Below are 15,951 nucleotides of genomic sequence, written 5' to 3' on the forward strand. Positions count from 1 at the left end.
CTGCCAAAATTTCTGCCATATGTATGAACACAGTCAAAATTATCAATAAATAAAGAATGAAAAGTGCATAAATTGCACCTAAAAGTCCCAAAGAGTTGAATTAAGTGGCTCTTCCTTCAGTCAAAACAAACATTACCTCTGAACATAATCAAGGGAACTGTCCATCTACAACATAAAAGAGAAAAAATATCAGTATAGAAATAATTGGGGTGTATTTGTCTTTAAAGAGGAGACCACCCCAGATGTACTGTGTTTGGCTCTGCACTCAAACAGAACTGCAGCGTGGCTCAGGTGTCCCCTGCTGTGAGGAAGCAGTGGAGGCACACGTGTTCATGACTTGGATTAAAGCAGGTTATACCAGAGGCAGTGAGAAAATTGCTCCAGACATTTAAAAGAATTCACTTTTTAGTGTAACTGTTGGTCTAGACATTTATTGACATGCAAATCAGCCAATCAATGCTCTCTGGGGCTGGTTGCTGATAGCTGCTAGTGCCTCAGTCAGACACATATTGAACATATCTGCGGATGTTTAGGTGATGATGTCACTCACCGTGTCTCCCAAATCACAGCGCTGAGTAGGATTGACCGATATCTAATACGTCAATATTTCACAGGGCTAAGTGCTGAAAAGCAACAGGAAACACATCAAGGACAAACACATACAAAAAAACTACATTTGGTGCCTAAAAACTGCCAGAAACACAGTCAGGGTTCACTAATAAAACATCCATGTCTGGTGCCTAGAAACACAGGAAACACAGCGACCTATAACACTCGTGTTTGGTGCCCAAAAACACAGAAAACACAGTGACAGCTCCCAAAAAAACCATGTTAGGTGCCTAACAAGACAGAAAACACAGCAACATGTCCCTAAAAAACTATGTTAGGTGCCTAAAATCACAAGAAACACAGTGACAGGTCCCTAAAAAAACACCAACAACAGTTTCATGCCTAAAAAAACAGGAAACATAGCGACAGTTCCCAAAAAAACACCTGTGTTTGGTGTCTAAAAACAAAGTGAGCACAGTGTCAGGTCCCTAAAAATGCATTTGTGTTTTGTGTGTTAAACTAAAGTGCAGCAGACTTTCTTTTCTCTTGGCATACAGACAGAAAACATAAGTGTTTTAGTTACTCAGTTAGCGTGACGAGAAAACCCATCAAGAACTTTAAAATAATGTAAAAGGACATGACCCCAGCCTCCAGGCGTGTGTCGCTGCGGGTGCTAACATTAGCCAGCTTCAGCTCCCTTATAATACCAACACTGATCACTTTCCTGGGATCTTTAATACAGATAAATGCATCCACCAACTGCCTAATAATAGTGCTCAGCCTATAAACACACCAATTAACATGGCATTACCTGCGCCCATCTGTAGGATGGGACAGGTGTGTGTGTGCGTGTGTGTGTGTGTGTGTGTGTGTGTGTGTGTGTGTGTGTGAGGTCTGTCTCGGCAGTGTAGTGTGCAGTAAAGTCGGGATTTTCCCCCGGCTAATGGCTTTGGATTGGAGCCCGCAGTGACAGTACTGACTGACTGACCAACCGGCTGCTGTGTAAAGAAGCCTGGTTCACTGCCAAGTCAACACATACACACGCGCGCGCACGCAGACGGCCAAGACAGGAAGCTGAGGGTGGGAAGAGAGAGAGTATGTGTGTGTGACAGGAAGCTGAGGTTGTTTGGAAATTAAAAGTGACGTGCTGCATCCAGAGCATAAAAACGGGACGATGTCGATGTTTTTGCTACTTAATTATTTAAAATGATGCTCTGAGGCGATCAATACAAGAGCAGACTGACTGGAATATTTAACAAGCTGATGCCAGAAGCTTAAAGTGCTCCATGTAGCCGTTTAAACCTCCTAAAAACCTCCATTCTGACCTTAAATTTTCCCTTAGTTTCTTGCAGTTTGGAAAACATTTTGTCACAATGAGTAGCAGTTTTACATTGTGTATTTTCTGTATCTTTACCGCTGCAACATCTAATATAAACTCTCTGAACACATTCCCCCCAAAATTGAGCCTGACATATTTGGTATCTTTGGAAACTTCAGTGTTCTTGAGAGGCACAGACAGAGCCGACCCGACCTCCCCTGAGACTTTGAACAGAGAGATTAAAAAATACCAAGGCAAAGTGTGAAAATTAAAAAGTCAAGACGGGGAGATAAATGAGGAGGCAGTGGGATCTCATCACTCAGGACACATCCAGAGGTGGAAGAGGACACAATTCATGACATGTCAGGAATGACAATTGGACCCTAACTGCATTTAAGAACCCCCTAATCCAGTTTGGCTGTGTTTTATTGCTTAAAGCTTTGGGTTTGTGCCAGGTTTTCCAAATGCAATTTATTCAAATTTCACCCTTCTTCTCTCTCTGAGTCCCTCAGTCAAGATGATGTGGTTTTGTCTTTATTTTAGGCCTGTATTCTGTAATTGAAAGTTAATTTTCTTATAGACAACCTTGGGTGACTGACCGTTTTAGGCTCGTCTGTATGTGAACTCACGTCTTTGTTTCTGCTTGTGCAGATTGAGACGTGCACCACGAACGACTCATTTAACATGAGAAACTACTGTAAGAGTACATGGCTGTATGGAAATATTCTGACCGGGTGGGTTTCCATTAACCCTCAAATGCATAAATTGAAATTGCAAATATAAAATGGAAAAACATTAAAAAATGCCAACAAAGGTTTTACATTCACATGAGGTGGTATTTGAGGCAATTTGAAAAAAACATATTGTACAAAAGTGCAAAGGAAAAACTTTTTTGGGTTTTCTAGGTCACATGATGCTGTGGCTATGTGCTTGTAACTGGCTCCCTCATGATGCAGCAGGAGCTACAAGAGCTGTTTTTGCATCACATAACTCTTCAAAAGTTGAACGCGTCATCTGTGAGTTTTGAATTCACAATTCCTCTGTGAAATCGTCAACTATCACCTCCCAAAAAATCGCCCCTCCATGTATAAATAATAACAGTCCCCTGAAAACAGTTTCTGTTGTTGTGTGGTGCTACTTGCAGTTTGTTTCTGTATTTGTTGTTTTCTCTGTTTTGCAGAGTTTTTCCTAAATGCTGCAATTGGCAAAAACAGCCAAAAGACAATTAGGGATGCAGCGTTTGTCAGTTAGGCCCCAAAGCTCTGGAACACACTGCCTATAAACATCAGAGAGGCCACCTCACTAAATCAGAAAACTAAAAACGTATCTCTTCACTTTAGCCTTTAACTAGCTCTGACTTAACTGCTTTGCATTTTTTTCGCATTTACTCACTGCTGCACCTCTTTAAAATGTTGTATATTCCTCAATTTTATGCAATTTACCCACTTCATTTTTATCTTAATTTTTATTTATATTATCTTAATGGGTTATATTTTCCATCTTATGTTATGCATCCTGTCAGCTCTATTTTTTATCTTTATTTTTATCTTGCTTTTGCTGCTATTATCAAGTGGGTTTTATCCATGTGAAGATGAATTCTATGTGTACTATTCTGATCTTATTTTATTTTTACACGCAGGTTTTCATTATGTCTTTTTGTCTTTTGACGTGAAGCATTTGCTGCATGTAATTTCTTTCTGGTAAAACACATTGGGCGGAATTTCCTGTATGAAAATAAAGTTGTTTATTATTATTATTATTATTATTATTATTATTATCATTATTATTATTATTACAGTTAATGTGCTGTGAAATTTATGATTTAAGATGTTTTCTTAATTTGCAGTGCACTGAGCTGTCAGTGCCGGCGTGATTTTGAGCTAGTATGACCACAGATGAAGACAGGATGTTAACATCACATAGAGAGTGATTCTCATTCAGCTCCCTGGGGGTGAAAGGTCAAACCTGCCTTGGAGCCTCAGTAGATTAGGACTGACCCGACTCGCCACTCCCTCGGGTCCAATCACTCAGTCTGGAGGAAAAGTGTGCCGCATGAGATTCGTCCACCTCAGCAGATCTCCAGCGTCCATGCCTCCAAGAAGAGTTCTCAGGTGATGTAACCTCTCATCTTGTTACCCTGTGCAACCAATCACAAATCACCAGTTTATCCTGGAAATGCTTTCTGTTTTTCATCCTTTTAAACAGTTTAACTTCACTCCGACGGTGTCTGCATGCTCTGTTCTCAAGATTCTTGTCAATTAGAGCTACATTTAGATACACTGAAAAAGTGTTACAGAGTTACAGTTGGTTAAATCTAAAACCTAGAAACAAACACTGTCAAATCTGAAAGATCAGTTTTTATGATTAAAAAAATCATCTTCATCACCAAAAAAAGTCAAATAACAAAACTGCTGAAAAAAAAAAAACAATACCTGGGCTTACACCCAGGCTACAAAAAACTTGTTTGCCACAATAAATGTTGGTGATGTACATTTCTGTTACATTTGTTCCTTTCACATGAAGCCTCTTGGCCAGGTCGCTTTTGAAAAAAAGATTTTATATCTCAATAAGATTTACCTGGTTAAATAAAGGTTAAATTAATGTTAGTAATGCTGTTGAAACACAATTGGGAATTGACTGTGACTTCTCCTCTGGTGATAACATTCCAAGAAGCATGGTGATGGATGTTCAAAACATTAGCAGCTTTATTTCTATTGCAGCCAACATAGGCGTGTAATGCGAGTGATAATTAAAAGGGAAGCCCCTTATGGTCAAGTCAAGTCAGTTTTATTTATAAAGCCCATTATCACCAAACAGTTTGCCTCAGAGGGCTTTACAGTGTACGACATCCCTCTGCCCTTAGACCCTCACATCACCTAAGGAAGAACTCCCGAAAAAGAACCCCTGTAACGGTGGAAAAAAAAAAGGAAGAAACCTCAAGAAGAGCGGCAGAGGATGATGAGGGATCCCTCTTCCAGGACGGACAGACGTGCAAGAGATGTCATAAATAACAATTGAATTACATTTATGACAAAAATGAAAGAGAAAGAGAGAGGGGAAGAGAGGGGGAGAGATGCACAGCAATAATGGAAACAGACGCATGTCATATTACAATAACGACAGGTGTAAAATTACTAAATTCACTCTTGATAGTGGAGGCTTGGCTCATAATATTAGCAGTAGTAGGGTTGTGTCAAGTACAATTACGGCATTGGTGCAACCAGGACCCACAACACAGGTGTAGCTTCAGGCAGGACCACAGCAGTGGCAAAACCAAGACCACGTTCAGGGCGAGCCGGGGGTACGGTATCAGTGCAGCCACAGCACAAGCATGACCAAAGGCAGGATCACAGCAACAGCACAGCTATTACTACGATCAGGCGCAGCCAAGATTGCAGCCAGGATCCGGGAAAACTAGGAGACAAGGGTACAGGAATGCTCCAGAGAGGCAACGGAGTTAGCGTAATGCTGTAAACAGACATGGGCATTTTCAGATGGAGGGAGCAAGAGAAGGAAAAAGGAGCTCAGTGTATCATGGAAAGCCCCCCAGCCTAACTAGGGGCAGGTCCAGGCAACCTGAGCCAACCCTAATTATAAGCTTTATCAAAGAGGAAGGTCTTACGTCTGCCCTTAAAAGTGAAAATGGTGTCTACCTCCCTGACCAAAACTGGAAGATGGTTCCATAAAAGAGGAGCGTGGTAGCTGAGGGCTCTGGCTCCCATCCTACTTTTGGAGAGTGCAGTGCTCTTGATAGGGAACTATGAGCTGCGACACACAGAATGGAGCCTGACCATCCAACCACCAGTTTTGCAAGTAAGAAGGAGGATTTTAAATTCAATTCTGGATTTTACAGGGAGCCATACATGGGAGCGGCCACGTATGAGGGATTTCTGGGAGGTGATAGTCCACGATTTCACAGAGGAATTGTGGATTCAAAACTTCCGGATGATCAACTCAACTTTGGAGAGTTATGTGATGCAATAACAGCTCTTGTAGTAACTGCTGCATCATGAGGGAGCCAGTTCCTACTGATCAGGACATAGCCGTAGCATCATGTTACCTAGAAAAGACAAAAAAGTGTTTCCATTGCAGTTTAACGAAACATGTCTTTTTCAAATCACCTGAAATACAACCTCATGTGACTGCAAAAACTGTTTTGCTATAAATGGGACTTTTTCCATCATGTTTTCCATTAGGAGTATTTTTATATGCGTAATTTCTTGTAGCACAATTGAGGGTTAATGGAAATCCACCTACAGTCTTCAGGCAACCAGCTATGTTTGCTTTCACCTTTTGAGATGAGGAGGGCCTTTTTTTATTAGATATTGATATAGTTGTTATAGTTTTATAGTTTTGCCAGATGGTTTTCTATGAAGTCATCTTTTAATTTGAAATGCAAAAGACATTTTGTAACATGAAGAGTAAAGTGAAAATCTCATCCTCATGATAGAGAGATTCAAGATAAAACAAGTAATTACATTTCGACACTCAGTGAGAGACTTTTTATCGTGCACAAACAGTAAGATTGTTTTCTGGCATCGCTTAGCCATAACTTGATGCCCTGCTTAATGAAATGAAACAGGATCTGTGTGTGTGTGTGTGTGTGTGTGTGTGTGTGTGTGTGTGCATTTTATTTTGGACAGTGAAATGCAGAGAATGTGTTTGGGATGATAAAACTATAAAAAAAAAGGGAGGGTTTTTAAGGATGCTGAAACCTCGAGAATATGGCCGACAATTTGGACGGTTCATTAGTTCTAGAGATCAGGGAGTGTGTGTCCAGCCTGGAGCCACACACTGAGCACGCACACACACACACACACACACATAGTAACCATGTGAACACACTCGCCTAGCAAATGCACATACACACACACACACACACACACACACACACACACACACACACACACACAATCACCTTGTTTAGTTCAACCCCTATACAGTCATAAGAGGAGAGAGGGTAACGCACAGACAGCAGCCCGCCAAAACTGCATTTTCCTGTTTTTGTGTTGGTATGTTTTGACCATTTAAAAGACTAATTCCATTACATTTTAATTCAATCAAATGCATGTTTCTATTTAATGTCAATTTTCTTTAAATTCCACCAAAACCTTCTGTGTACGTTTTAAATCAGATTAATCACAACCTCACTGCTGCTGCTGGATTTAAATTAAATCACTGCAATAATTTAGTTTGCCGCTGATTTTTTTTTCTTTACATCTGTTCAGGCAAGGCAACAAAGTCTACACTGTTTTTTAGAGTTCTGTGGAGACGAGATCTTTAATAAGAAACAGTCAGGATGTCGAAAAACTGTTGCCCTAATTTTGAGACCCCAGCAACAGCGAACAGAGAGGGGACATGTCTATATGCTGCAGGACTGAAGGAGGTTTTGTGTGAAATGGATGCAGCTGAAATGTCCATTATACAACAGCGTAGTCTGTGTGCTCTTCACAAATAGAGATATCTTAAATTACTGAACTCAGCCGCTTCAGAGCTGGAATGTGACTGGAATCTGTCCTTCCTCCCTGCTTTCTGTCAGTTCTTTCCATTTCCTCTGAAATGTTGAGTTCACTGTGAGATAGTTTCAGAGACCATATAGAGAGCACACTATTCTGTAGATTCATAATTAAAACAAAAACGTGCAAAGACAGAAATACATACACACTGATTATGAAGCCATGTAATTAAAATGGTAGAAAATGTTGTGAGCTGTTATTATGAGTATTCACTATGTGAGTTTCCATTGAGATTTGCGCAAAACGAAATGTTGATAAAACACAATTGCGTCATGACTGCATTTCCCCTGAGTGTTCAATTGGGAGTTGACTGCGACTTCTCCTCTGGCGATAATGTTCCAAGAAGCATGGTGATGGATGTTCAAAACATTTAGCAGGTTTATTTTTATTGTAGCCACCACACTACTAGCCGTCATTATTTCCAATCTAAGGCCATGGAGGCATGTTATCGAACAATAATGGAAAAGTGAGTCCCTAATACAAGGGAGCAGCCAAGTATGAAGGATTTCTGGGTGATAGTCCACACTTTGTCGATTCAAAACTTCCGAATGATCCGCTCAACTTGATGTGATGCAATAACCCCTATTGTAGCTCCTGAGGGAGCCAGTTCCTACTGACAGGCACATAGCCATAGCATCATGTGACCTAGAAAAGCGAATAAATTGTTTCCATTGCATTTTTGGGAAATATGACTTTTTAGAATTGCCTGAAATACCACCTCATGCCAGTGTAAAAACTTTTTTACAATAAATGGGAGGTTTTTGAAATTGACATGTTCCAATTAGGTGTATTTTATATTTTGCAATTTCAAAATTGCACAATTTAAGGGTTAATGGGAACCTGACAAGTGTATCCTATGAAATTTAAATCCTTTTTTATGTTAGGGGGGGCATCTATCAGCTGTTGCTGCCATTCCAACAATCTCCATGAGCTGCTCTCCTGCACTCTCTGCTAGGCATGAGCTAACAGCAGCGACGAACAACAGACACTCAGCACATTTATATGCACAGTTAAATGGAACTACAGTTATCACTTGATTAGGCCATTTAATTGGTCTACTGTTCTTGTCCCAGTATACAAGCACCAAGCAAGAATACATTTATTGATTGAAATATGTCCAACTCTACCACAAACTGAGTGCCATCTAGTTCCATTACACTGGGGAGAAGGCAGAAATCTGTATAGCCGATATCTCCAACATTCACACCTTAACCCTCTATGGTACGCACTATGATCCCAGTTGGTAAAAAAAATGTTTGGGGTGTTTTTTTGTCTTAAAATAGACCAAGTAAACATAATTAAGAGACATTTTCAAAAAATAATTATTTTTTTAGTAGTTTTTAGGGTTCGTTGCCATATGGCAACACCGTACCATAATGGAAAGTAATGAAAACATGAGAGTTTTGTTTAAAATTGTATGTAACATTTATTTTAAAACTCATGTTATAGTATAAACAATCCCCAGTAGCCTGAACAGGCGTCAAGTAAAGTGTTACCCATTTTACACTCTCTTACTGGTAATACCTGGCACTTCACTTTCATCCTCACTGTCCTCCCTCTCCTCACTGTCTCCATTGCCCTCACTGTCTCTGTCCTCACTGTCCCCACTGTCCTCATTCTCTGGCTCATAATCTTCATCCGTCTCACTGTCTTCATCACTCTCACTCTGTTTCCAGCAGCTCATTTTCCTCGTCACTGAATTCTTTGTCATCTTCACTATCATCTAGTGGGAGGGCTAGTTCAGCCTTTTTCCGCAATGTACCATAAAAAAAAATTTGCATTCATTCTGTAAATGGAAGAAAGATGTGTCAAATATCATCATATGCAATGTGGAAAGGACTCACAAAGTGCATTATTATAGTTTATAGACTATAGAAGATCAGTGTACACCAATGCAATTGCAAAGTAGGCCTATAACTAAATACAAAATGTTATTAACATGCCAGGCTAGCAATCCATAATGGTACGGTGTTGCCATATGGCAACGTACACATTTTTAACATTTTCTATTATTTATTGATCGACTACAGTGCAAGAAACTACATGATAATGAACTTAACTAACCTATTGTTGAGTGTATATTTTTTTTCCCGTTGAAAAACTTCAGAAAAAACACTTTTTTTGTTGAATTTTTAGGCGTCAAATGGTGAGGCTCCTCCCGTCGATGATGTCTGCAGAAAAGGGTTTCAAAATGGCCTATAGAAAGTAATGTGACAAATTTAAACACTGCTATTGGTTTATTTAGAACCCCACCTCTTTTTTAATGCATTGCATCATAACTTGGACTGTATTATCTGTGTGTACAAGGCTTAAAATGGGGTTGTTGCCATGTGGCAACGCTGTACCATCTAGTTCCATTACACTGGGGAGAAGGCAGAAATCTGTATAGCCGATATCTCCAACATTCACACCTTAAGAATGTGAAGTGATAAATAGTTCTACAGGTTAAAGGAAAATATGTATTTTGATCTTAGGGTGAATTGTCCCTTTATTATAATCTTCCTGCTTCACAAGCTCCAGTTTTTTGTTTCAGATGAAGTTCAAGGATGGACCTTTTGAGATGAATCATCTCATTTTTAGGGGAGTCATTAAGGACAAAAGACGAACAAACTGTGAAGGCGGAAAACATTTTTAATTAGCTCCAGAGCTCCTCCGGGGACGTGAGCAAAAGACTTTCTTCCTACAAGAGTCTGGTGTACATGATAGTACCCCATGTGCACCAGATACATAAAATAAAGCTGTTTAACTTGAGGACATGGCGCAATGAGAGCTCTAAAGCGCTTCTTCCAACTGCTCACTGTGGCTCATTCTGCTTTTTGCTGATGTTAGCATATAGCTACATGTAGCAGAGTACTTGTAGCCAGATAATGACTGCAGCCACATATAGCTGCTCTCTCTGCTCACCAATTAAAGATTCTAAACAACTGTACATGTTCCAGCAGACATATGGTCCAAAATCTGGAACCATAGGCAACTGAAATGACACATTTCCCTTAAGTGAGCATGTAGCTACATGTAGCAGTGTAATGTAAACCCTTGATGTAGCTTGCCTGGAGCAGATGATTGGATATATGCTGTCTTTACATGCTACCTGGAGAAATTGTTTTTTTAACATATTCGCCAGTTACAAGCACATGAACAACCCTCCAAAGTAGTAATTATGAGGGGGAAAATAGAGAATTTTTGATGATACCCGAATTGCCGATTTGTGATGTTTCAGGGCAGCAGAAATGGCGGACCTAATTAAATCCAAAACATGGAAAAAGTGTCACTAATATATCAACAGTGCTGTCCATGTAGAGTGACCTAGATTAAATCCAGAAATACAAAAAAATTTATATATAATATATGAAAAAATAAAAAAAAAAATGTATAAAAAAAATACTTGTTTTAACACTCTTAGCATACAAATGCAACCCATCTGCTTTGTAGCTTCCATGTTGTTCCCACTTTATGACCTCAAAGCACATGAACACAACCAAGTTGGAGAAAAGACTTCCAACTCCGAAACTTCGACCTCATGAATGCAGCAATAGTTGTGCAGGAGTAAGAGTGCATCCACAGTTAGCTCACCTAGCACCACTGAGCCAAGCAAGACAGCATTATTGTTTACATCTCGTGCTGTCACGAGCACAAAACTCTCATCCATGAGTAGATGCATGCTTCCTTCTCCACAGTTGGTGGGTGTGTAATTTGGTCCAAAGCAAATAGTTCCTACATGAAACTCTGTGGATTATCTTGAGGAACTGTTGTTTTTTTGTTGTTGTTTTTTTTAAAAAAAGGAGATATTGCTAAAAAAATATATATATATATACATTTTTGGTGCTTTGAGCACCACAAGCCAAGTGTGGTTTACTTATAATATATTGGAGAGTTGGAGAGAAGGCAGATATGTCTACGGCCAGTATCTCCAACACTCAGCAAATCACACCAAAATAATTTAGACTGGTAAACAGCATACAGGTAAGAGCTTAAAGCTCTCCTCACTTTTTTAGATCTCAAGTTTTTGTCTCTCCTCTGTCTCACGATTGCAGGGTTAAAAGTCCACTGGTAGATTCCTCGGCTAACACGAATTTATTTGCCCTCTAATTGAATTTAAAGCAGTTTTGTCGGTTGTGAGGAAACAATCGCATCCATTCATGCATTGGCTGCCGTCCTCTTCCCCTTGCTGACATCCCATTTCTGCACACAAAGACTGAAGAACATGCCTTGTCTGTCCAAACTTGGACCATCTAATGGACAATACATAGATTAAAAAGTGGAATCGAGCACATTGAAGTAGAACGTACAACTGTCTTGCTGAACGGGAAGAGTGAGAAGTGATGTGTGGGCCCTTCAAAAGCTAAATACTATTTACAGTAGAGGCATACAACTGCTGGTTTGTTGATTTTTCATACAAATTAAATCTTGTTTCATAATTTTCCCCGAAGACAATTTTCTTGTAAAAAAAAAAAAAAAAAAAAAAAAAGGAAATCATTCAGGAGGAGTCAGGGCTCAAATTTAGAAATTTGAAAAATCAATGACACAGTTGTTTCCAGTCTTCTCATGACTTACAAGAAGGAAGTTTAAAAATTTCTTCTTCTTTTTTTGTCTTTTTAATGAGCAGATATCATCATCATCTTTATCCCCAGCTGCAGGCCTGCCGGCACTCTCCGAACAGATGGAGAGCTTTCATTAACTGGATCACCAGCAGAGCATGCACACACACACACACACACACACACACACACACACACACACACACACATACAATCGAGAGAGAGAGTCACACAAATTAAAGAATATTATCAGGCGAGTCCTTCACAAGCGACCACGCTGCTGCTCACACACTCAAAGAGAGAAAAAAAAAATCGCTCTCTGGAGCAAAAAACACACTGATGCAAACTGTCTGAACACGCAGAGGAAAAAAAACAGGAAAATTAAGGCAACATTAACACACACACACTGTTGTACAGAAAGATCACAGGCTGAAAGACAAACATGACGTGACAGCTGCACGACAAAAACATGGGCACATGGACATGGGCATGTTCACACAAACACACACACACACACACACACTACTGTTGACAGTCATTGAGAATGACTGCCACACACTGTGCACTCACATGTTTACACACAACACAACACACTCTTTACACTTCCACACACACATACACACACACACACACACACACACACACACACACACACACACCACTAATGCTATTACTTAGCACTGTCAAGCTGCATCAATGTTTACATTTTATTTGATCCAAAAGTTCCTGATTTTAATCATAAACCCTTTTAGACTGTATTTTATTTAGTCATTTCTCATACAGCTTATTATATTTACACACAACATTTAACAGTTGAGAACTGTTCTGGGCGCTGGAGCTACAACCACTGACGAGGGTGACATTCAATCAAACTTACACAGTGAGGCTGCTTTTATCCTCTGAGTTCAGCCCAGTCGCCAGAAGAAAATGTCGGCATTGTGCATTTATGTAAAGGACAAAAACATTACATTTGCACGTTTCATGTGTATCATGTCAGCATTTATTTTTTTTTAATTTATGTTTTTTATTGGAAGAACAATAAAAGGCATAGGAATCACAGAACACCCCTTTTTTATGTTTTCTCCCCTTACTGCGTAAAGAGAAGCTGGAACAGAAATAAAGGGAATACACACCATTGTCAACAATCAACACAAAACTTATGAGTTGCGTTTACCAATACCCTACATGCATAAGATAAGAAAATAATAAATACATATTTTGATGAAAATGACTAAAAACAATAAAGCAAACACGAGGATTTTTTTTTTTTAAAAAAAAAAAAAAACCTAAACAATAAAAATTTTAATTAAAAAAAAAAAGGAGACTTAGTTTCACAAACTGGCAAGGAGGTCAAAGAATCAGTATAATTTAGGAGAGGTCTCCAATTCTTTTAATCAGAATGAAGGAAACCTTTTAGAGACAAAACAAAGTTTCTCCACTCTAATGCACAGTAAAATGTCTTTCACACCCACTTATTGTGATTATGAGTGTGAACATGGTTCCTTTTAGGAAGTTTAAGTCACCTTGCCAAAAAGGCGAGGGCATGTTAGACGCCTCTAGACAAAATAGGCTGTAGGGAAAGTCATATTAACATTTCTGAAGTGATGTAATTAAAGACTCATCACGAGGTGGAGATGATGGTTGCCTGACAAGCTGCAGACTCTTGATTGAGATCAACAAATGATAAAAGTGGTAGTGACTTAGTGACTCATTGCTGTTTCTGGCAGCTTCTTAGCCATTAAACATGGGCATTTTGTAGCAGTTCTTTTTTTCCAGTGGGGATCACTTTCTTTTGAACGAGGATAGAGATGCCAAACATAGGTGTTTTGTAGCAACCAGTCGCCCTGTTCCTAGCAGAGCTTTGAGCACCAAATGTGGGTGTTTTATAGCGACTCACTGCTTTTTTTCCAGTGGGAATAATACCACGAAAAGTGGCTAATTTGTTTACTGATTGCTACTTTTTCAGGACAGATTGTGCTCCAAAAACCAAGGCTTTTTAAGCAAAAAAAAGGGGTAATAGGCATTTTTTGTGTCTTAAAAATGAAAAAAAAAAAAGAAAGAAATCATGGTATAGCATGTCACACAAACTGAAAAAATACATCATGGTATATTATTTTGAAAATACTAAAAAAAAGTCATAGTATCAAAAAAATTGGGAAAAAAACATAGTATAGGATGTTCAAATAAAGGACGTAATAAGGAGAAAACTGAAAAAAAAAAGTCATAGTGTAGCATGTCTAAAAACTGAAAAAAAGCCTGTTATACTATAGTGAGTTGAACAAATGGAACAAAATATTGTAATATAGCATGTCAAAGATAGTCATGGTATAGTTTGTAGAAAAAAGTCATAACATAGTGTGTCAAAAAATGTCTTTGTATAGTGAGTCAAAAAATAACTATATAGTATAGCTGCAGTATAAAAGTATAAAAGTCAGAGTGTAGCATAATGAAAAAAGTTAAAAACAAGGCATAGTATAGTATGATGAAAAAAATTGAAACAATGTCATAGCATAGCATGTTATAACAACTGCATACAATTGTAATGCATCTGCTGTTTACAGAAATCCGCAATGTCATTGTTTTGTTCTGGTGACTGGGTTGCTCAGAAAAGAAACTTGCAGAAAATGTAAATATGTATCAGTTTCTTGCCTTTAAATCTTTGGTGTTTCATTTCAGCAATTAATCTCAAAATTCTAAATACTTTAAAAAAATAAAATAAACAGGTTTGCATGGCCCCCAGTATCCAAAAATGTCCTCACAAAGATAGAAGTACAAGAGCAGAAAAAAACAGGCATTTTCTCATCACTGGTAGCTAAAATATCTGTGGATCATGTTCACGCTCACACACAAACATTACACACATCTTAGTGACAGACAATAAGAATTACGCTTTGCGTAATGCGCATGGCTACACACACACACACACACACACACACACACACACACACAGCTGCTTGTCCTGCGCTGGTAATCCCTGCTTAGTGTATTAGCAGTGTCACCGATCGCAGTGACTCGGCGTTCTTCAGACACGTGAGCGCGGCACGAGATCCTGCACGCAAATCTGCTGCAAGACAAAATACAAAACCTGCCATCATTCATTTAGTCGTACACACACACACACACACACACACACACACACACACACACACACACACACACACACAGTCATAGACACCCAGCATCACACACCTACCTTGATGGATCCACCCTAAAATTAATTTATAGCTCCATCTTTGAAAAGTTTTCTTTAATGTTGCTTCCATTGATTCAACCTGCAGTGGTGGAAGAAGTTTTCAAATATTTTACTGAAGATGAGTGTGAATTATTGGAAAAATATTTCCAAATTAACAAGAATATTTGGTTCATTCAAAAAAAAAGGCTACAGCATAAACAAATATAGATATAGATAGATATACCGGTTTTAATTAAAATCAGGAGAAAAGGCATAGTATATAGTATGTTGAAAAAAGTGACATATTGTAGTATGTTGAAAAAAAGACATGTTGAAGTAGTATATAGTAGTATGTTGAAAAAAAAAATAGTAGTAAAGTATGTTGACAGACAGTCATAGTATAATATGTATGTTAAAAAAAAACAAATGTCATAATAATAATATGGTAAGACCGTGAGATTTTGTGCTTGCTTTGCTGCTTTCATCTGTCAGGTGTCTCTCTCCTCCCCTGAGTGTGTGTGTGTGTGTGTGTGTGTGTGAGTGTGTTGTGTGTGTGTGTGTGTGTGTACGTATGTGTTTGAGTGTGAGTGGATGCTGCAAGGTGGGTGGTAGTTCCTGATTGGCTCCTTCATAGGGCTTTGCTCACACTGCATTGGTCCAACAGGTGACAGAGGACATTTTAAACCTAGGAGCACAGAAGAGGTGCTTTCTAAATTGCATACTAACTCTTTTTTTTACTTTTAAGAGGTACTACAGCTGCCCTTACAAAGTATGTACTGATGCATTGCAGTATGCATACAATCAGGACATGTTACTTCTTCATAAAACTGCGCGCTGAACTTTAACCCTCTGTCTATA

Source organism: Plectropomus leopardus, chromosome 5 (assembly GCF_008729295.1).
Source record: "Plectropomus leopardus isolate mb chromosome 5, YSFRI_Pleo_2.0, whole genome shotgun sequence".
Lineage (NCBI taxonomy): Eukaryota > Metazoa > Chordata > Actinopteri > Perciformes > Serranidae > Plectropomus > Plectropomus leopardus.